The sequence below is a fragment of the Pseudophryne corroboree genome, unplaced genomic scaffold (assembly GCF_028390025.1).
Source record: "Pseudophryne corroboree isolate aPseCor3 unplaced genomic scaffold, aPseCor3.hap2 scaffold_472, whole genome shotgun sequence".
NCBI lineage: Eukaryota > Metazoa > Chordata > Amphibia > Anura > Myobatrachidae > Pseudophryne > Pseudophryne corroboree.
In genome coordinates this window covers 258,992-283,923 of record NW_026970084.1, presented here as the reverse complement: position 1 = coordinate 283,923, position 24,932 = coordinate 258,992, and the positions used below count along the sequence as shown (strand labels likewise).

Below are 24,932 nucleotides of genomic sequence, written 5' to 3'. Positions count from 1 at the left end.
TCACCTTGTTTTCGCATTAAACAGACTTCCACATGAGAAAGCAGCAAGGATGCAGTGGCGTTAATGTTTCTTGGTGTCAACTTGTATTATTTCAGTAGACATTGAAATGAGGATGCATCTTGCTGCCTTTCCAATGAAGCAAGTTTAATTTAGTAATAGGTGAAAAACCATCCCTACAAAGGTGTTAATCAGAGACTTGGCTTTGTGGACACTTTTCAGAGAACAAATTTGTTAGCATAAAAATAAAGCCAGAAAATGAAGAGCTGTTTAATCACTCAATTGGATTTTTTTTGCCAGCATATTTTTTTTCTCTGCAACCCACTGCTAAATTGTGCTTCCTAGCTGTTTTTTTATAAAATCACTGAATCAAATCTAACTCTGATTACATCAGAGAAGGCCAGGTACCCTACACCATAACAGGGGGTTTGAAATTTTGACTTGTCTGCTTAAAGATCACCAAAATCTGATAACAAGGTCAATTACGTACCTTGGTGGGATTGAACCACCAACCTTTTGGTTAATAGCCCTACACACTAACTGATTGCGCCACAGAGACACATTGCAAAAGTATATACTGACAAGGGCTAATAAGCATTCATCTAAAACGTTTCCTAGAAAACTTTAAAAAGTCAATAATCTGGAGAGTTTTTGTAAGATGTTTCTTCCATCAACCAACGAAGAAACACATTGGTACTTTCCCATGATGAGTGAGTGCTTCAGGATCTCTTGCACTTACATGTGCAGCTGAGTACAGCAATGGAAGCATGCTGGGCCCATAACCCAGAGGTAGGCAGATAGAAACTATCCTCTGCTATATGCTTTTTTTTTGTTAATTAAAGTAATCCAAAACTGGGATTGATATTTTGGCTTTTATTTTTACTTAAAGTACAATAACTTTTACCATTTTAATTTGTTTTAATAGTATATTGACAGTATTGTTTTCTTTCAAAAATCCACTTAATTTTCTTTACCCTATTATTAAAATGGTAATTGACAAAAACAAACTACATTGTCACCAGAAGAGCAATACAAAATGTACAAGTGATATATTAAAATCATCTTTCCAGCTTGAATTTCAATGATGCATTGGGGCAACGATTTTGTGAGAAACATCTTCACCCTTAAATAAAGATTTTCTTAATTCCTTACCTGTGTGATAATTAGATATCACCTTGTTTTCGCATTAAACAGACTTCCACATGAGAAAGCAGCAAGGATGCAGTGGCGTTAATGTTTCCTGGTGTCAACTTGTATTATTTTAGTAGACATTGAAATGAGGATGCATCTTGCTGCCTTTCCAATGAAGCAAGTTTAATTTAGTAATAGGTGAAAACCATCCTTACAAAGGTGTTAATCAGAGACTTGGCTTTGTGGACACTTTTCAGAGAACAAATTTGTTAGCATAAAAATAAAGCCAGAAAATGAAGAGCTGTTTAATCACTCAATTGGATTTTTCTGCCAGCATATTTTTTTTCTCTGCAAACCACTGCTAAATTGTGCTTCCTAGCTGTTTTTATAAAATCAATGAATCAAATCTAACTCTGATTACATTAGAGAAGGCCAGGTACCCTACACCATAAGAGGGGGTTTGAAATTTTGACTTGTCTACTTAAAGATCACTAAAATCTGATAACAAGATCAATTACATCCCTGGGTGGGATTGAACCACCAACCTCTTAGTTAATAGCCGTACACACTAACTGATTGCGCCACAGAGACACTTTGCGAAAGTGCATACTGACAAAGGCTAATAAACATTCATCTAAAACGTTTCCTAGAAAAACTTTAAAAAGTCAATAATCTGGAGAGTTTTTGTAAGATGTTTCTTCCATCAACCAACGAAGAAACACATTGGTACTTTCCCATGATGAGTGAGTGCTTCAGGATCTCTTGCACTTACATGTGCAGCAGAGTACAGCAATGGAAGCATGCTGGGCTCATAACCCAGAGGTAGGCAGATTGAAACTATCCTCTGCTGTATGCTTTTTTTTTTTAATTAAAGTAATCCAAAACTGGGATTGATATTTTGGCTCTTTTATTTTTACTTAAAGTACAATAACTTTTACCATTTTAATTTGTTTAATAGTATATTGACAGTATTGTTTTCTTTCAAAAATCCACTTAATTTTCTTTACCCTATTATTAAAATGGTAATTGACAAAAACAAACTACATTGTCACCAGAAGAGCAATACAAAATGTACAAGTGATATATTAAAATCATCTTTCCAGCTTGGATTTCAATGATGCATTGGGGCAACGATTTTGTGAGAAACATCTTCACCCTTAAATAAAGATTTTCTTAATTCCTTACCTGTGTGCTAATTAGATATCACCTTGTTTTCGCATTAAACAGACTTCCACATGAGAAAGCAGCAAGGATGCAGTGGCGTTAATGTTTCCTGGTGTCAACTTGTATTATTTCAGTAGACATTGAAATGAGGATGCATCTTGCTGCCTTTCCAATGAAGCAAGTTTAATTTAGTAATAGGTGAAAAACCATCCCTACAAAGGTGTTAATCAGAGACTTGGCTTTGTGGACACTTTTCAGAGAACAAATTTGTTAGCATAAAAATAAAGCCAGAAAATGAAGAGCTGTTTAATCACTCAATTGGATTTTTTTTGCCAGCATATTTTTTTTCTCTGCAACCCACTGCTAAATTGTGCTTCCTAGCTGTTTTTTATAAAATCACTGAATCAAATCTAACTCTGATTACATCAGAGAAGGCCAGGTACCCTACACAATAAGATGGGGTTTGAAATTTTGACTTGTCTACTTAAATATCACCAAAATCTGATCACAAGGTCAATTACGTTCCTGGGTGGGATTGAACCACAAACTTTTTGGTTAATAGCCTTACACACTAACCAATTGCACCACAGAGACACTTTGCAAAAAGTACATACTGACAAAGGCTAATAAGCATTCATCAAGAACGTTTCCTAGAAAAACTTTAAAAAGTCAATAATCTGGAGAGTTTTTGTAAGATGTTTCTTCCATCAACCAATGAAGAAACACATTGGTACTTTCCCATGATGAGTGAGTGCTTCAGGATCTCTTGCATTTACATGTGCAGCAGAGTACTGCAATGGAAGCATGCTGGGCCCATAACCCAGAGATAGGCAGATTGAAACTATCCTTTGCTATATGCATTTTTTTTGTTAATTAAAGTAATCCAAAACTGGGATTGATATTTTGGCTCTTTTATTTTTACTTAAAGTACAATAACTTTTACCATTTTAATTTGTTTTAATAGTATATTGACAGTATTGTTTTCTTTCAAAAATCCACTTAATTTTCTTTACCCTATTATTAAAATGGTAATTGACAAAAACAAACTACATTGTCACCAGAAGAGCAATACAAAATGTACAAGTGATATATTAAAATCATCTTTCCAGCTTGAATTTCAATGATGCATTGGGGCAACGATTTTGTGAGAAACATCTTCACCCTTAAATAAAGATTTTCTTAATTCCTTACCTGTGTGCTAATTAGATATCACCTTGTTTTCACATTAAACAGACTTCCACATGAGAAAGCAGCAAGGATGCAGTGGCGTTAATGTTTCCTGGTGTCAACCTGTATTATTTCAGTAGACATTGAAATGAGGATGCATCTTGCTGCCTTTCCAATGAAGCAAGTTTAATTTAGTAATAGGTGAAAAACCATCCCTACAAAGGTGTTAATCAGAGACTTGGCTTTGTAGACACTTTTCAGAGAACAAATTTGTTAGCATAAAAATAAACCAGAAAATGAAGAGCTGTTTAATCACTCAATTGGATTTTTTTGGCAGCATATTTTTTTTCTCTGCAACCCACTGCTAAATTGTTCTTCCTAGCTGTTTTTTTATAAAATCACTGAATCAAATCTAACTCTGATAACATCAGAGAAGGCCAGGTACCCTACACAATAAGAGGGGGTTTGAAATTTTGACTTGTCTACTTAAAGATCACCAAAATCTGATCACAAGGTCAATTACGTCCCTGGGTGGGATTGAACCACCAACCTTTTGGTTAATAGCCTTACACACTAACCAATTGCGCCACAGAGACACTTTACAAAAGTATATACTGACAAAGGCTAATAAGCATTCATCTAGAACGTTTCCTAGAAAAACTTTAAAAAGTCAATAATCTGGAGAGTTTTTGTAAGATGTTTCTTCCATCAACCAATGAAGAAACACATTGGTACTTTCCCATGATGAGTGAGTGCTTCAGGATCTTTTGCACTTACATGTGCAGCAGAGTACTGCAATGGAAGCATGCTGGGCCCATAACCCAGAGGTAGGCAGATTGAAACTATCCTTAGCTATATGCATTTTTTTTGTTAATTAAAGTAATCCAAAACTGGGATTGATATTTTGGCTCTTTTATTTTTACTTAAAGTACAATAACTTTTACCATTTTAATTTGTTTTGATAGTATATTGACAGTATTGTTTTCTTTCAAAAATCCACTTAATTTTCTTTACCCTATTATTAAAATGGTAATTGACAAAAACAAACTACATTGTCACCAGAAGAGCAATACAAAATGTACAAGTGATATATTAAAATCATCTTTCCTGCTTGAATTTCAATGATGCATTGGGGCAACGATTTTGTGAGAAACATCTTCACCCTTAAATAAAGATTTTCTTAATTCCTTACCTGTGTGATAATTAGATATCACCTTGTTTTCGCATTAAACAGACTTCCACATGAGAAAGCAGCAAGGATGCAGTGGCGTTAATGTTTCCTGGTGTCAACTTGTATTATTTCAGTAGACATTGAAATGAGGATGCATCTTGCTGCCTTTCCAATGAAGCAAGTTTAATTTAGTAATAGGTGAAAAACCATCCTTACAAAGGTGTTAATCAGAGACTTGGCTTTGTGGACACTTTTCAGAGAACAAATTTGTTAGCATAAAAATAAAGCCAGAAAATGAAGAGCTGTTTAATCACTCAATTGGATTTTTCTGCCAGCATATTTTTTTTCTCTGCAAACCACTGCTAAATTGTGCTTCCTAGCTGTTTTTATAAAATCAATGAATCAAATCTAACTCTGATTACATCAGAGAAGGCCAGGTATCCTACACCATAAGAGGGAGTTTGAAATTTTGACTTGTCTACTTAAAGATCACCAAAATCTGATAACAAGATCAATTACATCCCTGGGTGGGATTGAACCACCAACCTTTTAGTTAATAGCCGTACACACTAACTGATTGCGCCACAGAGACACTTTGCGAAAGTGCATACTGACAAAGGCTAATAAGCATTCATCTAAAACGTTTCCTAGAAAAACTTTAAAAAGTCAATAATCTGGAGAGTTTTTGTAAGATGTTTCTTCCATCAACCAACGAAGAAACACATTGGTACTTTCCCATGATGAGTGAGTGCTTCAGGATCTCTTGCACTTACATGTGCAGCAGAGTACAGCAATGGAAGCATGCTGGGCTCATAACCCAGAGGTAGGCAGATTGAAACTATCCTCTGCTGTATGCTTTTTTTTTTTTAATTAAAGTAATCCAAAACTGGGATTGATATTTTGGCTCTTTTATTTTTACTTAAAGTACAATAACTTTTACCATTTTAATTTGTTTTAATAGTATATTGACAGTATTGTTTTCTTTCAAAAATCCACTTAATTTTCTTTACCCTATTATTAAAATGGTAATTGACAAAAACAAACTACATTGTCACCAGAAGAGCAATACAAAATGTACAAGTGATATATTAAAATCATCTTTCCAGCTTGAATTTCAATGATGCATTGGGGCAACGATTTTGTGAGAAACATCTTCACCCTTAAATAAAGATTTTCTTAATTCCTTACCTGTGTGCTAATTAGATATCACCTTGTTTTCGCATTAAACAGACTTCCACATGAGAAAGCAGCAAGGATGCAGTGGCGTTAATGTTTCCTGGTGTCAACTTGTATTATTTCAGTAGACATTGAAATGAGGATGCATCTTGCTGCCTTTACAATGAAGCAAGTTTAATTTAGTAATAGGTGAAAAACCATCCCTACAAAGGTGTTAATCAGAGACTTGGCTTTGTGGACACTTTTCAGAGAACAAATTTGTTAGCATAAAAATAAACCAGAAAATGAAGAGCTGTTTAATCACTCAATTGGATTTTTTTGCCAGCATATTTTTTTTCTCTGCAAACCACTGCTAAATTGTGCTTCCTAGCTGTTTTTATAAAATCAATGAATCAAATCTAACTCTGATTACATCAGAGAAGGCCAGGTACCCTACACAATAAAAGGGAGTTTGAAATTTTGACTTGTCTACTTAAATATCACCAAAATCTGATCACAAGGTCAATTACGTTCCTGGGTGGGATTGAACCACCAACCTTTTGGTTAATAGCCTTACACACTAACCAATTGCACCACAGAGACACTTTGCAAAAAGTTCATACTGACAAAGGCTAATAAGCATTCATCAAGAACGTTTCCTAGAAAAACTTTAAAAAGTCAATAATCTGGAGAGTTTTTGTAAGATGTTTCTTCCATCAACCAATGAAGAAACACATTGGTACTTTCCCATGATGAGTGAGTACTTCAGGATCTCTTGCACTTACATGTGCAGCAGAGTACTGCAATGGAAGCATGCTGGGCCCATAACCCAGAGATAGGCAGATTGAAACTATCGTTTGCTATATGCATTTTTTTTGTTAATTAAAGTAATCCAAAACTGGGATTGATATTTTTGCTCTTTTATTTTTACTTAAAGTACAATAACTTTTACCATTTTAATTTGTTTTAATAGTATATTGACAGTATTGTTTTCTTTCAAAAATCCACTTCATTTTCTTTACCCTATTATTAAAATGGTAATTGACAAAAACAAACTACATTGTCACCAGAAGAGCAATACAAAATGTACAAGTGATATATTAAAATCATCTTTCCAGCTTGAATTTCAATGATGCATTGGGGCAACGATTTTGTGAGAAACATCTTCACCCTTAAATAAAGATTTTCTTAATTCCTTACCTGTGTGCTAATTAGATATCACCTTGTTTTCACATTAAACAGACTTCCACATGAGAAAGCAGCAAGGATGCAGTGGCGTTAATGTTTCCTGGTGTCAACCTGTATTATTTCAGTAGACATTGAAATGAGGATGCATCTTGCTGCCTTTCCAATGAAGCAAGTTTAATTTAGTAATAGGTGAAAAACCATCCCTACAACGGTGTTAATCAGAGACTTGGCTTTGTGGACACTTTTCAGAGAACAAATTTGTTAGCATAAAAATAAACCAGAAAATGAAGAGCTGTTTAATCACTCAATTGGATTTTTTTGCCAGCATATTTTTTTTCTCTGCAACCCACTGCTAAATTGTGCTTCCTAGCTGTTTTTTATAAAATCACTGAATCAAATCTAACTCTGATAACATCAGAGAAGGCCAGGTACCCTACACAATAAGATGGGGTTTGAAATTTTGACATGTCTACTTAAATACCACCAAAATCTGATCACAAGGTCAATTACGTCCCTGGGTGGGATTGAACCACCAACCTTTTGGTTAATAGCCTTACACACTAACCAATTGCGCCACAGAGACACTTTGCAAAAGACCATACTGACAAAGGCTAATAAGCATTCATCTAGAACGTTTCCTAGAAAAACTTTAAAAAGTCAATAATCTGGAGAGTTTTTGTAAGATGTTTCTTCCATCAACCAATGAAGAAACACATTGGTACTTTCCCATGATGAGTGAGTGCTTCAGGATCTCTTGCACTTACATGTGCAGCAGAGTACTGCAATGGAAGCATGCTGGGCCCATAACCCAGAGATAGGCAGATTGAAACTATCGTTTGCTATATGCATTTTTTTGTTAATTAAAGTAATCCAAAACTGGGATTGATATTTTGGCTCTTTTATTTTTACTTAAAGTACAATAACTTTTACCATTTTAATTTGTTTTAATAGTATATTGACAGTATTGTTTTCTTTCAAAAATCCACTTCATTTTCTTTACCCTATTATTAAAATGGTAATTGACAAAAACAAACTACATTGTCACCAGAAGAGCAATACAAAATGTACAAGTGATATATTAAAATCATCTTTCCAGCTTGAATTTCAATGATGCATTGGGGCAACGATTTTGTGAGAAACATCTTCACCCTTAAATAAAGATTTTCTTAATTCCTTACCTGTGTGCTAATTAGATATCACCTTGTTTTCACATTAAACAGACTTCCACATGAGAAAGCAGCAAGGATGCAGTGGCGTTAATGTTTCCTGGTGTCAACCTGTATTATTTCAGTAGACATTGAAATGAGGATGCATCTTGCTGCCTTTCCAATGAAGCAAGTTTAATTTAGTAATAGGTGAAAAACCATCCCTACAACGGTGTTAATCAGAGACTTGGCTTTGTGGACACTTTTCAGAGAACAAATTTGTTAGCATAAAAATAAACCAGAAAATGAAGAGCTGTTTAATCACTCAATTGGATTTTTTTGCCAGCATATTTTTTTTCTCTGCAACCCACTGCTAAATTGTGCTTCCTAGCTGTTTTTTATAAAATCACTGAATCAAATCTAACTCTGATAACATCAGAGAAGGCCAGGTACCCTACACAATAAGATGGGGTTTGAAATTTTGACATGTCTACTTAAATATCACCAAAATCTGATCACAAGGTCAATTACGTCCCTGGGTGGGATTGAACCACCAACCTTTTGGTTAATAGCCTTACACACTAACCAATTGCGCCACAGAGACACTTTGCAAAAGACCATACTGACAAAGGCTAATAAGCATTCATCTAGAACGTTTCCTAGAAAAACTTTAAAAAGTCAATAATCTGGAGAGTTTTTGTAAGATGTTTCTTCCATCAACCAATGAAGAAACACATTGGTACTTTCCCATGATGAGTGAGTGCTTCAGGATCTCTTGCACTTACATGTGCAGCAGAGTACTGCAATGGAAGCATGCTGGGCCCATAACCCAGAGGTAGGCAGATTGAAACTATCCTTTGCTATATGCATTTTTTTTTGTTAATTAAAGTAATCCAAAACTGGGATTGATATTTTGTCTCTTTTATTTTTACTTAAAGTACAATAACTTTTACCATTTTAATTTGTTTTGATAGTATATTGACAGTATTGTTTTCTTTCAAAAATCCACTTAATTTTCTTTACCCTATTATTAAAATTGTAATTGACAAAAACAAACTACATTGTCACCAGAAGAGCAATACAAAATGTACAAGTGATATATTAAAATCATCTTTCCAGTTTGAATTTCAATGATGCATTGGGGCAACGATTTTGTGAGAAACATCTTCACCCTTAAATAAAGATTTTCTTAATTCCTTACCTGTGTGCTAATTAGATATCACCTTGTTTTCACATTAAACAGACTTCCACATGAGAAAGCAGCAAGGATGCAGTGGCGTTAATGTTTCCTGGTGTCAACCTGTATTATTTCAGTAGACATTGAAATGAGGATACATCTTGCTGCCTTTCCAATGAAGCAAGTTTAATTTAGTAATAGGTGAAAAACCATCCCTACAAAGGTGTTAATCAGAGACTTGGCTTTGTGGACACTTTTCAGAGAACAAATTTGTTAGCATAAAAATAAAGCCAGAAAATGAAGAGCTGTTTAATCACTCAATTGTATTTTTTTGCCAGCATATTTTTTTTATCTGCAACCCACTGCTAAATTGTGCTTCCTAGCTGTTTTTAATAAAATCACTGAATCAAATCTAACTCTGATTACATCAGAGAAGGCCAGGTACCCTACACAATAAAAGGGGGTTTGAAATTTTGACTTGTCTACTTAAATATCACCAAAATCTGATCACAAGGTCAATTACATTCCTGGGTGGGATTGAACCACCAACCTTTTGGTTAATAGCCTTACACACTAACCAATTGCGCCACAGAGACACTTTGCAAAAGTACATACTGACAAAGGCTAATAAGCATTCATCTAGAACGTTTCCTAGAAAAACTTTAAAAAGTCAATAATCTGGAGAGTTTTTGTAAGATGTTTCTTCCATCAACCAACGAAGAAACACATTGGTACTTTCCCATGATGAGTGAGTGCTCCAGGATCTCTTGCACTTACATGTGCAGCAGAGTACTGCAATGGAAGCATGCTGGGCTCATAACCCAGAGGTAGGCAGATTGAAACTATCCTTTGCTATATGCATTTTTTTTTGTTAATTAAAGTAATCCAAAACTGGGATTGATATTTTTGCTCTTTTATTTTTACTTAAAGTACAATAACTTTTACCATTTTAATTTGTTTTAATAGTATATTGACAGTATTGTTTTCTTTCAAAAATCCACTTAATTTTCTTTACCCTATTATTAAAATGGTAATTGACAAAAACAAACTACATTGTCACCAGAAGAGCAATACAAAATGTACAAGTGATATATTAAAATCATCTTTCCAGCTTGAATTTCAATGATGCATTGGGGCAACGATTTTGTGAGAAACATCTTCACCCTTAAATAAAGATTTTCTTAATTCCTTACCTGTGTGCTAATTAGATATCACCTTGTTTTCACATTAAACAGACTTCCACATGAGAAAGCAGCAAGGATGCAGTGGCGTTAATGTTTCCTGGTGTCAACCTGTATTATTTCAGTAGATATTGAAATGACGATGCATCTTGCTGCCTTTCCAATGAAGCAAGTTTAATTTAGTAATAGGTGAAAAACCATCCCTACAAAGGTGTTAATCAGATACTTGGCTTTGTGGACACTTTTCAGAGAACAAATTTGTTAGCATAAAAATAAAGCCAGAAAATGAAGAGCTGTTTAATCACTCAATTGGATTTTTTTGCCAGCATATTTCTTTTTCTCTGCAACCCACTGCTAAATTGTGCTTCCTAGCTGTTTTTTTTATAAAATCACTTAATCAAATCTAACTCTGATTACATCAGAGAAGGCCAGGTACCCTACACCACAAGAGGGGGTTTGAAATTTTGACTTGTCTACTTAAAGATCACCAAAATCTGATAACAAGGTAAATTACGTCCCTGGGTGGGATTGAACCACCAACCTTTTGGATAATAACCGAACACGCTAACTGATTGCGCCACAGAGACACTTTGCAAACGTACATTCTGACAAACGCTAATAAGCATTCATCTAGAACGTTTCCTAGAAAAACTTTAAAAAGTCAATAATCTGGAGAGTTTTTGTAAGATGTTTCTTCCATCAATCAACGAAGAACATTCAAGGGCATAGAAGGGAGCGGCTCAAGAAAAGAGAAGTGGAAACAGACAGCAAACTAGGCTGGAGAAAGACCTGAGACAAAGAGATCTGAATTATATGAGAGCCGACCAGAGGAAACACAAATTATGCAGTCAAGTGTCCCACATTTGGGGAAATCGCAGGAGCAGCACACCCAAAGTGCAATGGGTGAGCCTTGCCCTGGGAGAAGCACCTTCCTGATCATAGTATCTCACCTGGCAGGTAAATAGGAGTTGGGCTAGAGCTGGGGAGGGTCGCTGCTCGTGCACCCCCCTGTCAAGTGAAGGAGATCCAACTGAGGCAGCACAAGGGAACTCTCGAAAGAAGAACAAGGCTAGAGGAAGATCTGAGACAAAGAAATCTGACTTTTACCAGAGCTGACCAGAGGAAAGCACAAACACAGTCCCCCACTACCACAAATAATGCAGTTGAGTTTCCCACATTTGGGGAAATCACAGGGGTCAGCATACCCAGAATGCAATGAATGAACCTCACCCTGGGAGAACAATCTTCATGACCATGGTATCTCCTATGCAAAATAAGTATGATTTGGGATAGGGCTGGGGAGGGCCGCTGCTCAGGCACATCTCTGTCAAGTAAAGGAGATTCAACTGAGGCAGCACAAGGGAACTCTCATCTGGGGACAACAACTGCAGGGAGAACACATATTTTCAGATGAACATGGGAGGACAGAAGGCTGCCTAATACTGAAGCACCCCCAAACAACAAACCAAATGCAACAACTAGTGCAAGCATTCCTGGGGGAAGGCCTGCAGCAGATTGATTTGCATATGGTAATGCCATCCAAGCAGTGGGTCAAAGTTGGCTTCAACCCTCGTCTGCATATCAAAAAAGAGAAAAGGGGCGTGCAGGGCATGGCGGCCTTTTGCGGCGCTTGGATGACCCCTAGTTCGCATTAAACACCTCCACCCTCCTTCGGTGTGGGGCTCATGTTGGCTATGCCCCAGCCCCTGAAGCATTCAAGCTGATTTCTTGCAGCAGCTGGGCACTGTAACAGCTCCAGAGCTGCTCTGTAAGGCAAGTAAAAAAGGGTGTGGGCCCTGCAGCACTACCTGTAGTTTGCATTGTGCATTGGAAGGCACAAAGTAAGCAGACGGGAGAAGTCAGGATAGTGCACAAGGGCATAGAAGGGAGCGGCTCAAGAAAAGAGAAGGGGAAACAGACAGCAAACTAGGCTGGAGAGAGACCTGAGACAAAGAGATCTGAATTATACGAGAGCCGACCAGGGGAAACACAAATTATGCAGTCAAGTGTCCCACATTTGGGGAAATTGCAGGTGTAGCACACCCAGAGTGCAATGGGTGAGCCTTGCCCTGGGAGAAGCACCTTCATGATCATAGTATCTCACCTGGCAGGTAAGTAGGAGTTGGGCTAGAGCTGGGGAGGGTCGCTGCTCGGGCACCCCCCTGTCAAGTGAAGGAGATCCAACTGAGGCAGCACAAGGGAACTCTTGAAAGAGGAACAAGGCTAGAGGAAGATCTGAGACAAAGAAATCTGACTTTTACCAGAGCTGACCAGAAGAAAGCACAAACACAGTCCCCCACTACCACAAATAATGCTGTCGAGTTTCCCACATTTGGGGAAATCACAGGGGTCAGCATACCCAGAATGCAATGAATGAACCTCACCCTGGGAGAACAATCTTCATGACCATGGTATCTCCTATGCAAAATAAGTATGATTTGGGATAGGGCTGGGGAGGGCCGCTGCCCAGGCACATCTCTGTCAAGTAAAGGAGATTCAACTGAGACAGCACAAGGGAACTCTCATCTGGGGACAACAACTGCAGGGAGAACACATATTTTCAGATGAACATGGGAGGGCAGAAGGCTGCCTAATACTGAAGCACCCCCAAACAACAAACCAAATGCAACAACTAGTGTAAGCATTCCTGGGGGAAGGCCTGCAGCAGATGGATTTGCATATGGTGATGTCATCCAAGCAGTGGGTCAAAGTTGGCTTCAACCCTCGTCTGCATATGAAAAGAAAAAAGGGATGTGCAGGGCATGGCGTCCTTTTGTGGCGCTTGGATGACCCTTAATTCGCATTAAACATCTCCACCCTCCTTCGGTGTGGGGCTCATGTTGGCTATGCCCCAGCCCCTGAAGCATTCAAGATGATTTCTTGCAGCAGCTGGGCACTGTAACAGCTCCAGAGCTGTTCTGTAAAGCATGTAAAAGGGTGTGGGCCCTGCAGCACTACCTGTAGTATGCATTGTGCGTTGGAAGGCACAAAGTAAGCAGACGGGAGAGGTCAGGATAGTGCGCAAGGGCATAGAAGGGAGCGGCTCAAGAAAAGAGAAGTGGAAACAGACAGCAAACTAGGCTGGAGAAAGACCTGAGACAAAGAGATCTGAATTATACGAGAGCCGACCAGAGGAAACACAAATTATGCAGTCAAGTTTCCCACATTTGGGGAAATCGCAGGAGCAGCACACCCAGAGTGCAATGGGTGAGCCTTGCCCTGGGAGAAGCACCTTCCTGATCATAGTATCTCACCTGGCAGGTAAGTAGGAGTTGGGCTAGAGCTGGGGAGGGTCGCTGCTCGGGCACCCCCCTGTCAAGTGAAGGAGATCCAACTGAGGCAGCACAAGGGAACTCTCGAAAGAAGAACAAGGCTTGAGGAAGATCTGAGACAAAGAAATCTGACTTTTACCAGAGCTGAGCAGAGGAAAGCACAAACACAGTCCCCCACTACCACAAATAATGCAGTCGAGTTTCCCACATTTGGGGAAATCACAGGGGTCAGCATACCCAGAATGCAATGAATGAACCTCACCCTGGGAGAACAATCTTCATGACCATGGTATCTCCTATGCAAAATAAGTATGATTTGGGATAGGGCTGGGGAGGGCCGCTGCTCAGGCACATCTCTGTCAAGTAAAGGAGATTCAACTGAGGCAGCACAAGGGAACTCTCATCTGGGGACAACAACTGCAGGGAGAACACATATTTTCAGATGAACATGGGAGGGCAGAAGGCTGCCTAATACCGAAGCACCCCCAAACAACAAACCAAATGCAACAACTAGTGCAAGCATTCCTGGGGGAAGGCCTGCAGCAGATTGATTTGCATATGGTAATGCCATCCAAGCAGTGGGTCAAAGTTGGCTTCAACCCTCGTCTGCATATGAAAAGAGAAAAGGGGCGTGCAGGGCATGGCGGCCTTTTGCGGCGCTTGGGTGACCCTTAGTTCGCATTAAACACCTCCACCCTCCTTCGGTGTGGGGCTCATGTTGGCAATGCCCCAGCCCCTGAAGCATTCAAGCTGATTTCTTGCAGCAGCTGGGTACTGTAACAGCTCCAGAGCTGCTCTGTGAGGCAAGTAAAAGGGTGTGGGCCCTGCAGCACTACCTGTAGTTTGCATTGTGTGTTGGAAGGCACAAAGTAAGCAGACGGGAGAAGTCAGGATAGTGCGCAAGGGCATAGAAGGGAGCGGCTCAAGAAAAGAGAAGTGGAAACAGACAGCAAACTAGGCTGGAGAGAGACCTGAGACAAAGAGATCTGAATTATACGAGAGACGACCAGGGTAAACACAAATTATGCAGTCAAGTTTCCCACATTTGGGGAAATCACAGGGGCAGCACACCCAGAGTGCAATGGGTGAGCCTTGCCCTGGGAGAAGCACCTACATGATCATAGTATCTCACCTGGCAGGTAAGTAGGAGTTGGGCTAGAGCTGGGGAGGGTCGCTGCTCGGGTACCCCCCTGTCAAGTGAAGGAGATCCAACTGAGGCAGCACAAGGGAACTCTCGAAAGAGGAACAAGGCTAGAGGAAGATCTGAGACAAAGAAATCTGATTTTTACCAGAGTTGACCAGAAGAAAGCACAAACACAGTCCCCCACTACCACAAATAATGCAGTCGAGTTTCCCACATTTGGGGAAATCACAGGGGTCAGCATACCCAGAATGCAATGAATGAACCTCACCCTGGGAGAACAATCTTCATGACCATGGTATCTCCTATGCAAAATAAGTATGATTTGGGATAGGGCTGGGGAGGGCCGCTGCTCAGGCACATCTCTGTCAAGTAAAGAAGATTCAACTGAGGCAGCACAAGGGAACTCTCATCTGGGGACAACAACTGCAGGGAGAACACATATTTTCAGATGAACATGGGAGGGCAGAAGGCTGCCTAATACTGAAGCACCCCCAAACAACAAACCAAATGCAACAACTAGTGCAAGCATTCCTGGGGGAAGGCCTGCAGCAGATGGATTTGCATATGGTGATGTCATCCAAGCAGTGGGTCAAAGTTGGCTTCAACCCTCGTCTGCATATGAAAAGAAAAAAGGGATGTGCAGGGCATGGTGTCCTTTTGTGGCGCTTGGATGACCCCTCCTTCGGTGTGGGGCTCATGTTGGCTATGCCCCAGCCCCTGAAGCATTCAAGATGATTTCTTGCAGCAGCTGGGCACTGTAACAGCTCCAGAGTTGCTCTGTAAAGCATGTAAAAGGGTGTGGGCCCTGCAGCACTACCTGTAGTATGCATTGTGCGTTGGAAGGCACAAAGTAAGCAGACGGGAGAGGTCAGGATAGTGCGCAACTGCATAGAAGGGAGCGGCTCAAGAAAAGAGAAGTGGAAACAGACAGCAAACTAGGCTGGAGAAAGACCTGAGACAAAGAGATCTGAATTATATGAGAGCCGACCAGAGGAAACACAAATTATGCAGTCAAGTGTCCCACATTTGGGGAAATCGCAGGAGCAGCACACCCAGAGTGCAATGGGTGAGCCTTGCCCTGGGAGAAGCACCTTCCTGATCATAGTATCTCACCTGGCAGGTAAATAGGAGTTGGGCTAGAGCTGGGGAGGGTCGCTGCTCGTGCACCCCCCTGTCAAGTGAAGGAGATCCAACTGAGGCAGCACAAGGGAACTCTCGAAAGAAGAACAAGGCTAGAGGAAGATCTGAGACAAAGAAATCTGACTTTTACCAGAGCTGACCAGAGGAAAGCACAAACACAGTCCCCCACTACCACAAATAATGCAGTCGAGTTTCCCACATTTGGGGAAATCACAGGGGTCAGCATACCCAGAATGCAATGAATGAACCTCACCCTGGGAGAACAATCTTCATGACCATGGTATCTCCTATGCAAAATAAGTATGATTTGGGATAGGGCTGGGGAGGGCCGCTGCTCAGGCACATCTCTGTCAAGTAAAGGAGATTCAACTGAGGCAGCACAAGGGAACTCTCATCTGGGGACAACAACTGCAGGGAGAACACATATTTTCAGATGAACATGGGAGGGCAGAAGGCTGCCTAATACTGAAGCACCCCCAAACAACAAACCAAATGCAACAACTAGTGCAAGCATTCCTGGGGGAAGGCCTGCAGCAGATTGATTTGCATATGGTAATGCCATCCAAGCAGTGGGTCAAAGTTGGCTTCTACCCTCGTCTGCATATGAAAAGAGAAAAGGGGTGTGCAGGGCATGGCGGCCTTTTGCGGCGCTTGGATGACCCTTAGTTCGCATTAAACACCTCCGCCCTCCTTCGGTGTGGGGCTCATGTTGGCTATGCCCCAGCCCCTGAAGCATTCAAGCTGATTTCTTGCAGCAGCTGGGCACTGTAACAGCTCCAGAGCTGCTCTGTAAGGCAAGTAAAAGGGTGTGGGCCCTGCAGCACTACCTGTAGTTTGCATTGTGCATTGTAAGGCACAAAGTAAGCAGACGGGAGAAGTCAGGATAGTGCGCAAGGGCATAGAAGGGAGCGGCTCAAGAAAAGAGAAGTGGAAACAGACAGCAAACTAGGCTGGAGAGAGACCTGAGACAAAGAGATCTGAATTATACGAGAGCCGACAAGGGGAAACACAAATTATGCAGTCAAGTGTCCCACATTTGGGGAAATTGCAGGAGCAGCACACCCAGAGTGCAATGGGTGAGCCTTGCCCTGGGAGAAGCACCTTCATGATCATAGTATCTCACCTGGCAGGTAAGTAGGAGTTGGGCTAGAGCTGGGGAGGGTCGCTGCTCGGGCACCCCCCTGTCAAGTGAAGGAGATCCAACTGAGGCAGCACAAGGGAACTCTCGAAAGAGGAACAAGGCTAGAGGAAGATCTGAGACAAAGAAATCTGACTTTTACCAGAGCTGACCAGAGGAAAGCACAAACACAGTCCCCCTCTACCACAAATAATGCAGTCGAGTTTCCCACATTTGGGGAAATCACAGGGGTCAGCATACCCAGAATGCAATGAATGAACCTCACCCTGGGAGAACAATCTTCATGACCATGGTATCTCCTATGCAAAATAGGTATGATTTGGGATAGGGCTGGGGAGGGCCGCTGCTCAGGCACATCTCTGTCAAGTAAAGGAGATTCAACTGAGGCAGCACAAGGGAACTCTCATCTGGGGACAACAACTGCAGGGAGAACACATATTTTCAGATGAACATGGAAGGGCAGAAGGCTGCCTAATACTGAAGCAGCCCCAAACAATAAACCAAATGCAACTACTAGTACAAGCATTCCTGGGGGTAGGCCTGCAGCAGATGGATTTGCATATGGTGATGTCATCCAAGCAGTGGGTCAAAGTTGGCTTCAACCCTCATCTGCATATGAAAAGAGAAAAGGGGCGTGCAGGGCATGGCGGCCTTTTGCGGCGCTTGGATGACCCCTAGTTCGCATTAAACACCTCCACCCTCCTTCGGTGTGGGGCTCATGTTGGCTATGCCCCAGCCCCTGAAGCATTCAAGCTGATTTCTTGCAGCAGCTGGGCACTGTAACAGCTCCAGAGCTGCTCTGTAAGGCAAGTAAAAGGGTGTGGGCCCTGCAGCACTACCTGTAGTTCGCATTGTGCGTTGGAAGGCACAAAGTAAGCAGATGGGAGAAGTCAGGATAGTGCGCAAGGGCATAGAAGGGAGCGGCTCAAGAAAAGAGAAGTGGAAACAGACAGCAAACTAGGCTGAAGAGAGACCTGAGACAAAGAGATCTGAATTATATGAGAGCCGACCATGGGAAACACAAATTATGCAGTTAAGTTTCCCACATTTGGGGAAATCAAAGAAGCAGCACACCCAGAGTGCAATGGGTGAGCCTTGCCCTGGGAGAAGCACCTACATGATCATAGTATCTCACCTGGCAGGTAAGTAGGAGTTGGGCTAGAGCTGGGGAGGGTCGCTGCTCGGGCACCCCCCTGTCAAGTGAAGGAGATCCAACTGAGGCAGCACAAGGGAACTCTCGAAAGAAGAACAAGGCTAGAGGAAGATCTGAGACAAAGAAATCTGACTTTTACCAGAGCTGACCAGAGGAAAGCACAAACACAGTCCCCCACTACCACAAATAATGCAGTCGAGTTTCCCACATTTGGGGAAATCACAGGGGTCATCATACCCAGAATGCAATGAATGAACCTCACCCTGGGAGAACAATCTTCATGACCATGATATCTCCTATGCAAAATAAGTATGATTTGGGATAGGGCTGGGGAGGGCCGCTGCTCAGGCACATCTCTGTCAAGTAAAGGCGATTCAACTGAGGCAGCACAAGGGAACTCTCATCTGGGGACAACAACTGCAGGGAGAACACATATTTTCAGATGAACATGGGAGGGCAGAAGGCTGCCTAATACTGAAGCACCCCCAAACAACAAACCAAATGCAACAACTAGTGCAAGCATTCCTGGGGGAAGGCCTGCAGCAGATGGATTTGCATATGGTGATGTCATCCAAGCAGTGGGTCAAAGTTGGCTTCAACCCTCGTCTGCATATGAAAAGAAAAAAGGGATGTGCAGGGCATGGCGGCCTTTTGCGGCGCTTGGATGACTTCTAATTCGCATTAAACACCTCCACCCTCCTTCGGTGTGGGGCTCATGTTGGCTATGCCCCAGCACCTGAAGCATTCAAGCTGATTTCTTGCAGCAGCTGGGCACTGTAACAGCTCCAGAGCTGCTCTGTAAGGCAAGTAAAAGGGTGTGGGCCCTGCAGCACTACCTGTAGTTCGCATTGTGCGTTGGAAGGCACAAAGTAAGCAGACGGGAGAAGTCAGGATAGTGCGCAAGGGCATAGAAGGGAACGGCTCAAGAAAAAAGAAGTGGAAACAGACAGCAAACTAGGCTGGAGAGAGACCTGAGACAAAGAGATCTGAATTATACGAGAGCCGACCAGAGAAAACACAAATTATGCAGTCAAGTGTCCCACATTTGGGGAAATCGCAGGAGCAGCACACCCAGAGTGCAATGGGTGAGCCTTGCCCTGGGAGAAGCACCTTCCTGATCATAGTATCTCACCTGGCAGGTAAGTAGGAGTTGGGCTAGAGCTGGGGAGGGTCGCTGCTCGGGCACCCCCCTGTCAAGTGAAGGAGATCCAACTGAGGCAGCACAAGGGAACTCTCGAAAGAAGAACAAGGCTAGAGGAAGATCTGAGACAAAGAAATCTGACTTTTACCAGAGCTGACCAGAGGAAAGCACAAACACAGTCCCCCACTACCACAAATAATGCAGTCGAGTTTCCCACATTTGGGGAAATCACAGGGGTCAGCATACCCAGAATGCAATGAATGAACCTCACCCTGGGAGAACAATCTTCATGACCATGGTATCTCCTATGCAAAATAAGTATGATTTGGGATAGGGCTGGGGAGGGCCGCTGCTCAGGCATATATCTGTCAAGTAAAGGAGATTCAACTGAGGCAGCACAAGGGAACTCTCATCTGGGGACAACAACTGCAGGGAGAACACATATTTTCAAATGAACATGGGAGGGCAGAAGGCTGCCTAATACTGAAGCACCCCCAAACAACAAACCAAATGCAACAACTAGTACAAGCATTCCTGGGGGAAGGTCTGCAGAAGACGGATTTGCATACAGTGATGTCATCCAAGCAGTGGGCCAAAGTTGGCTGGAACCCTCATCTGCATATGAAAAGAGAAAAGGGGTATGCAGGGCATGGCGGCCTTTTGCGGCGCTTGGATGACCCTTAGTTCGCATTAAACACCCCCACCCTCCTTCGGTGTGGGGCTCATGTTGGCAATGCCCCAGCCCCTGAAGCATTCCTGCTGATTTCTTGCAGCAGCTGGGCACTGTAACAGCTCCAGAGCTGCTCTGTAAGGCAACTAAAAGGGTGTGGGCCCTGCAGCACTACCTGTAGTTCGCATTGTGCGTTGGAAGGCACAAAGTAAGCAGACGGGAGAAGTCAGGATAGTGCGCAAGGGCATAGAAGGGAGCAGCTCAAGAAAAGAGAAGTGGAAACAGACAGCAAACTAGGCTGGAGAGAGACCTGAGACAAAGAGATCTGAATTATACGAGAGCCGACCAGAGGAAACACAAATTATGCAATCAAGTGTCCCACATTTGGGGAAATCGCAGGAGCAGCACACCCAGAGTGCAATGGGTGAGCCTTGCCCTGGGAGAAGCACCTTCCTGATCATAGTATCTCACCTGGCAGGTAAGTAGGAGTTGGGCTAGAGCTGGGGAGGGTCGCTGCTCGGGCACCCCCCTGTCAAGTGAAGGAGATCCAACTGAGGCAGCACAAGGGAACTCTCGAAAGAAGAACAAGGCTAGAGGAAGATCTGAGACAAAGAAATCTGACTTTTACCAGAGCTGACCAGAGGAAAGCACAAACACAGTCCCCCACTACCACAAATAATGCAGTCGAGTTTCCCACATTTGGGGAAATCACAGGGGTCAGCATACCCAGAATGCAATGAATGAACCTCACCCTGGGAGAACAATCTTCATGACCATGGTATCTCCTATGCAAAATAAGTATGATTTGGGATAGGGCTGGGGAGGGCCGCTGCTCAGGCACATCTCTGTCAAGTAAAGGAGATTCAACTGAGGCAGCACAAGGGAACTCTCATCTGGGGACAACAACTGCAGGGAGAACACATATTTTCAGATGAACATGGGAGGGCAGAAGGCTGCCTAATACTGAAGCACCCCCAAACAACAAACCAAATGCAACAACTAGTGCAAGCATTCCTGGGGGAAGGCCTGCAGCAGATGGATTTGCATATGGTGATGTCATCCAAGCAGTGGGTCAAAGTTGGCTTCAACCCTCGTCTGCATATGAAAAGAGAAAAGGGGCGTGCAGGGCATGGCGGCCTTTTGCGGCGCTTGGATGACCCCTAGTTCGCATTAAACACCTCCACCCTCCTTCGGTGTGGGGCTCATGTTGGCTATGCCCCAGCCCCTGAAGCATTCAAGCTGATTTCTTGCAGCAGCTGGGCACTGTAACAGCTCCAGAGCTGCTCTGTAAGGCAAGTAAAAGAGTGTGGGCCCTGCAGCACTACCTGTAGTTCGCATTGTGCGTTGGAAGGCACAAAGTAAGCAGACGGGAGAAGTCAGGATAGTGCGCAAGGGCATAGAAGGGAGCGGCTCAAGAAAAGAGAAGTGGAAACAGACAGCAAACTAGGCTGGAGAGAGACCTGAGACAAAGAGATCTGAATTATACGAGAGCCGACCAGAGGAAACACAAATTATGCAGTCAAGTGTCCCACATTTGGGGAAATCGCAGGAGCAGCACACCCAGAGTGCAATGGGTGAGCCTTGCCCTGGGAGAAGCACCTTCCTGATCATAGTATCTCACCTGGCAGGTAAGTAGGAGTTGGGCTAGAGCTGGGGGGGGTCGCTGCTCGGGCACCCCCCTGTCAAGTGAAGGAGATCCAACTGAAGCAGCACAAGGGAACTCTCGAAAGAAGAACAAGGCTAGAGGAAGATCTGAGACAAAGAAATCTGACTTTTACCAGAGCTGACCAGAGGAAAGCACAAACACAGTCCCCCACTACCACAAATAATGCAGTCGAGTTTCCCACATTTGGGGAAATCACAGGGGTCAGCATACCCAGAATGCAATGAATGAACCTCACCCTGGGAGAACAATCTTCATGACCATGGTATCTCCTATGCAAAATAAGTATGATTTGAGATAGGGCTGGGGAGGGCCGCTGCTCAGGCACATCTCTGTCAAGTAAAGGAGATTCAACTGAGGCAGCACAAGGGAACTCTCATCTGGGGACAACAACTGCAGGGAGAACACATATTTTCAGATGAACATGGGAGGGCAGAAGGCTGCCTAATACTGAAGCACCCCCAAACAACAAACCAAATGCAACAACTAGTGCAAGCATTCCTGGGGGAAGGCCTGCAGCAGATTGATTTGCATATGGTAATGCCATCCAAGCAGTGGGTCAAAGTTGGCTTCAACCCTCGTCTGCATATGAAAAGAGAAAAGGGGCGTGCAGGGCATGGCAGCCTTTTGCGGCGCTTGGATGACCCCTAGTTCGCATTAAACACCTTCACCCTCCTTCGGTGTGGGGCTCATGTTGGCTATGCCCCAGCCCCTGAAGCATTCAAGCTGATTTCTTGCAGCAGCTGGGCACTGTAACAGCTCCAGAGCTGCTCTGTAAGGCAAGTAAAAGGGTGTGGGCCCTGCAGCACTACCTGTAGTTTGCATTGTGCATTGTAAGGCACAAAGTAAGCAGACGGGAGAAGTCAGGATAGTGCGCAAGGGCATAGAAGGGAGCGGCTCAAGAAAAGAGAAGTGGAAACAGACAGCAAACTAGGCTGGAGAGAGACCTGAGACAAAGAGATCTGAATTATACGAGAGCCGACAAGGGGAAACACAAATTATGCAGTCAAGTGTCCCACATTTGGGGAAATTGCAGGAGCAGCACACCCAGAGTGCAATGGGTGAGCCTTGCCCTGGGAGAAGCACCTTCATGATCATAGTATCTCACCTGGCAGGTAAGTAGGAGTTGGGCTAGAGCTGGGGAGGGTCGCTGCTCGGGCACCCCCCTGTCAAGTGAAGGAGATCCAACTGAGGCAGCACAAGGGAACTCTCGAAAGAGGAACAAGGCTAGAGGAAGATCTGAGACAAAGAAATCTGACTTTTACCAGAGCTGACCAGAGGAAAGCACAAACACAGTCCCCCTCTACCACAAATAATGCAGTCGAGTTTCCCACATTTGGGGAAATCACAGGGGTCAGCATACCCAGAATGCAATGAATGAACCTCACCCTGGGAGAACAATCTTCATGACCATGGTATCTCCTATGCAAAATAGGTATGATTTGGGATAGGGCTGGGGAGGGCCGCTGCTCAGGCACATCTCTGTCAAGTAAAGGAGATTCAACTGAGGCAGCACAAGGGAACTCTCATCTGGGGACAACAACTGCAGGGAGAACACATATTTTCAGATGAACATGGAAGGGCAGAAGGCTGCCTAATACTGAAGCAGCCCCAAACAATAAACCAAATGCAACTACTAGTACAAGCATTCCTGGGGGTAGGCCTGCAGCAGATGGATTTGCATATGGTGATGTCATCCAAGCAGTGGGTCAAAGTTGGCTTCAACCCTCATCTGCATATGAAAAGAGAAAAGGGGCGTGCAGGGCATGGCGGCCTTTTGCGGCGCTTGGATGACCCCTAGTTCGCATTAAACACCTCCACCCTCCTTCGGTGTGGGGCTCATGTTGGCTATGCCCCAGCCCCTGAAGCATTCAAGCTGATTTCTTGCAGCAGCTGGGCACTGTAACAGCTCCAGAGCTGCTCTGTAAGGCAAGTAAAAGGGTGTGGGCCCTGCAGCACTACCTGTAGTTCGCATTGTGCGTTGGAAGGCACAAAGTAAGCAGATGGGAGAAGTCAGGATAGTGCGCAAGGGCATAGAAGGGAGCGGCTCAAGAAAAGAGAAGTGGAAACAGACAGCAAACTAGGCTGAAGAGAGACCTGAGACAAAGAGATCTGAATTATATGAGAGCCGACCATGGGAAACACAAATTATGCAGTTAAGTTTCCCACATTTGGGGAAATCAAAGAAGCAGCACACCCAGAGTGCAATGGGTGAGCCTTGCCCTGGGAGAAGCACCTACATGATCATAGTATCTCACCTGGCAGGTAAGTAGGAGTTGGGCTAGAGCTGGGGAGGGTCGCTGCTCGGGCACCCCCCTGTCAAGTGAAGGAGATCCAACTGAGGCAGCACAAGGGAACTCTCGAAAGAAGAACAAGGCTAGAGGAAGATCTGAGACAAAGAAATCTGACTTTTACCAGAGCTGACCAGAGGAAAGCACAAACACAGTCCCCCACTACCACAAATAATGCAGTCGAGTTTCCCACATTTGGGGAAATCACAGGGGTCATCATACCCAGAATGCAATGAATGAACCTCACCCTGGGAGAACAATCTTCATGACCATGATATCTCCTATGCAAAATAAGTATGATTTGGGATAGGGCTGGGGAGGGCCGCTGCTCAGGCACATCTCTGTCAAGTAAAGGCGATTCAACTGAGGCAGCACAAGGGAACTCTCATCTGGGGACAACAACTGCAGGGAGAACACATATTTTCAGATGAACATGGGAGGGCAGAAGGCTGCCTAATACTGAAGCACCCCCAAACAACAAACCAAATGCAACAACTAGTGCAAGCATTCCTGGGGGAAGGCCTGCAGCAGATGGATTTGCATATGGTGATGTCATCCAAGCAGTGGGTCAAAGTTGGCTTCAACCCTCGTCTGCATATGAAAAGAAAAAAGGGATGTGCAGGGCATGGCGGCCTTTTGCGGCGCTTGGATGACTTCTAATTCGCATTAAACACCTCCACCCTCCTTCGGTGTGGGGCTCATGTTGGCTATGCCCCAGCACCTGAAGCATTCAAGCTGATTTCTTGCAGCAGCTGGGCACTGTAACAGCTCCAGAGCTGCTCTGTAAGGCAAGTAAAAGGGTGTGGGCCCTGCAGCACTACCTGTAGTTCGCATTGTGCGTTGG

At 43.3% G+C, this 24,932-nt stretch overlaps 20 non-coding genes and 4 pseudogenes across 20 annotated transcripts; all 24 read right to left on the bottom strand.

Annotated features, from left to right (window-relative positions):
• Positions 1-11,278: 11,278 nt before the first annotated feature.
• Positions 11,279-11,441, bottom strand: LOC135027984 (U1 spliceosomal RNA). Its single transcript, XR_010224360.1, has one exon. It is a non-coding gene; the product is annotated as a U1 spliceosomal RNA (small nuclear RNA).
• A 152-nt stretch (positions 11,442-11,593) lies between these two features.
• LOC135028010 (U1 spliceosomal RNA) lies at positions 11,594-11,757 on the bottom strand. Its single transcript, XR_010224376.1, has one exon. It is a non-coding gene; the product is annotated as a U1 spliceosomal RNA (small nuclear RNA).
• Positions 11,758-12,432: 675 nt separating this feature from the next.
• Positions 12,433-12,595, bottom strand: LOC135027983 (U1 spliceosomal RNA). Its single transcript, XR_010224359.1, has one exon. It is a non-coding gene; the product is annotated as a U1 spliceosomal RNA (small nuclear RNA).
• A 152-nt stretch (positions 12,596-12,747) lies between these two features.
• LOC135027956 (U1 spliceosomal RNA) lies at positions 12,748-12,911 on the bottom strand. Its single transcript, XR_010224335.1, has one exon. It is a non-coding gene; the product is annotated as a U1 spliceosomal RNA (small nuclear RNA).
• A 671-nt stretch (positions 12,912-13,582) lies between these two features.
• On the bottom strand, positions 13,583-13,745 carry LOC135027965 (U1 spliceosomal RNA). The gene has a single exon (XR_010224344.1). It is a non-coding gene; the product is annotated as a U1 spliceosomal RNA (small nuclear RNA).
• A 152-nt stretch (positions 13,746-13,897) lies between these two features.
• Positions 13,898-14,061, bottom strand: LOC135028020 (U1 spliceosomal RNA). Its single transcript, XR_010224386.1, has one exon. It is a non-coding gene; the product is annotated as a U1 spliceosomal RNA (small nuclear RNA).
• Positions 14,062-14,732: 671 nt separating this feature from the next.
• On the bottom strand, positions 14,733-14,895 carry LOC135027992 (U1 spliceosomal RNA). Its single transcript, XR_010224367.1, has one exon. It is a non-coding gene; the product is annotated as a U1 spliceosomal RNA (small nuclear RNA).
• A 152-nt stretch (positions 14,896-15,047) lies between these two features.
• On the bottom strand, positions 15,048-15,211 carry LOC135028031 (U1 spliceosomal RNA). Its single transcript, XR_010224397.1, has one exon. It is a non-coding gene; the product is annotated as a U1 spliceosomal RNA (small nuclear RNA).
• Positions 15,212-15,857: 646 nt separating this feature from the next.
• LOC135027989 (U1 spliceosomal RNA) lies at positions 15,858-16,020 on the bottom strand. Its single transcript, XR_010224364.1, has one exon. It is a non-coding gene; the product is annotated as a U1 spliceosomal RNA (small nuclear RNA).
• A 152-nt stretch (positions 16,021-16,172) lies between these two features.
• Positions 16,173-16,336, bottom strand: LOC135028019 (U1 spliceosomal RNA). Its single transcript, XR_010224385.1, has one exon. It is a non-coding gene; the product is annotated as a U1 spliceosomal RNA (small nuclear RNA).
• A 698-nt stretch (positions 16,337-17,034) lies between these two features.
• On the bottom strand, positions 17,035-17,170 carry LOC135027976 (U1 spliceosomal RNA; annotated as a pseudogene).
• A 152-nt stretch (positions 17,171-17,322) lies between these two features.
• Positions 17,323-17,486, bottom strand: LOC135028033 (U1 spliceosomal RNA). Its single transcript, XR_010224399.1, has one exon. It is a non-coding gene; the product is annotated as a U1 spliceosomal RNA (small nuclear RNA).
• Positions 17,487-18,166: 680 nt separating this feature from the next.
• Positions 18,167-18,320, bottom strand: LOC135027995 (U1 spliceosomal RNA; annotated as a pseudogene).
• Positions 18,321-18,472: 152 nt separating this feature from the next.
• LOC135028043 (U1 spliceosomal RNA) lies at positions 18,473-18,636 on the bottom strand. Its single transcript, XR_010224409.1, has one exon. It is a non-coding gene; the product is annotated as a U1 spliceosomal RNA (small nuclear RNA).
• A 671-nt stretch (positions 18,637-19,307) lies between these two features.
• Positions 19,308-19,470, bottom strand: LOC135027967 (U1 spliceosomal RNA). Its single transcript, XR_010224346.1, has one exon. It is a non-coding gene; the product is annotated as a U1 spliceosomal RNA (small nuclear RNA).
• A 152-nt stretch (positions 19,471-19,622) lies between these two features.
• Positions 19,623-19,786, bottom strand: LOC135028018 (U1 spliceosomal RNA). The gene has a single exon (XR_010224384.1). It is a non-coding gene; the product is annotated as a U1 spliceosomal RNA (small nuclear RNA).
• Positions 19,787-20,457: 671 nt separating this feature from the next.
• Positions 20,458-20,620, bottom strand: LOC135027979 (U1 spliceosomal RNA). Its single transcript, XR_010224355.1, has one exon. It is a non-coding gene; the product is annotated as a U1 spliceosomal RNA (small nuclear RNA).
• A 152-nt stretch (positions 20,621-20,772) lies between these two features.
• LOC135028017 (U1 spliceosomal RNA) lies at positions 20,773-20,936 on the bottom strand. The gene has a single exon (XR_010224383.1). It is a non-coding gene; the product is annotated as a U1 spliceosomal RNA (small nuclear RNA).
• A 671-nt stretch (positions 20,937-21,607) lies between these two features.
• LOC135027972 (U1 spliceosomal RNA) lies at positions 21,608-21,770 on the bottom strand. The gene has a single exon (XR_010224351.1). It is a non-coding gene; the product is annotated as a U1 spliceosomal RNA (small nuclear RNA).
• A 152-nt stretch (positions 21,771-21,922) lies between these two features.
• Positions 21,923-22,086, bottom strand: LOC135028016 (U1 spliceosomal RNA). The gene has a single exon (XR_010224382.1). It is a non-coding gene; the product is annotated as a U1 spliceosomal RNA (small nuclear RNA).
• Positions 22,087-22,784: 698 nt separating this feature from the next.
• On the bottom strand, positions 22,785-22,920 carry LOC135027975 (U1 spliceosomal RNA; annotated as a pseudogene).
• Positions 22,921-23,072: 152 nt separating this feature from the next.
• LOC135028032 (U1 spliceosomal RNA) lies at positions 23,073-23,236 on the bottom strand. Its single transcript, XR_010224398.1, has one exon. It is a non-coding gene; the product is annotated as a U1 spliceosomal RNA (small nuclear RNA).
• A 680-nt stretch (positions 23,237-23,916) lies between these two features.
• On the bottom strand, positions 23,917-24,070 carry LOC135027994 (U1 spliceosomal RNA; annotated as a pseudogene).
• A 152-nt stretch (positions 24,071-24,222) lies between these two features.
• Positions 24,223-24,386, bottom strand: LOC135028042 (U1 spliceosomal RNA). Its single transcript, XR_010224408.1, has one exon. It is a non-coding gene; the product is annotated as a U1 spliceosomal RNA (small nuclear RNA).
• Between the last annotated feature and the right edge of the window lie 546 nt (positions 24,387-24,932).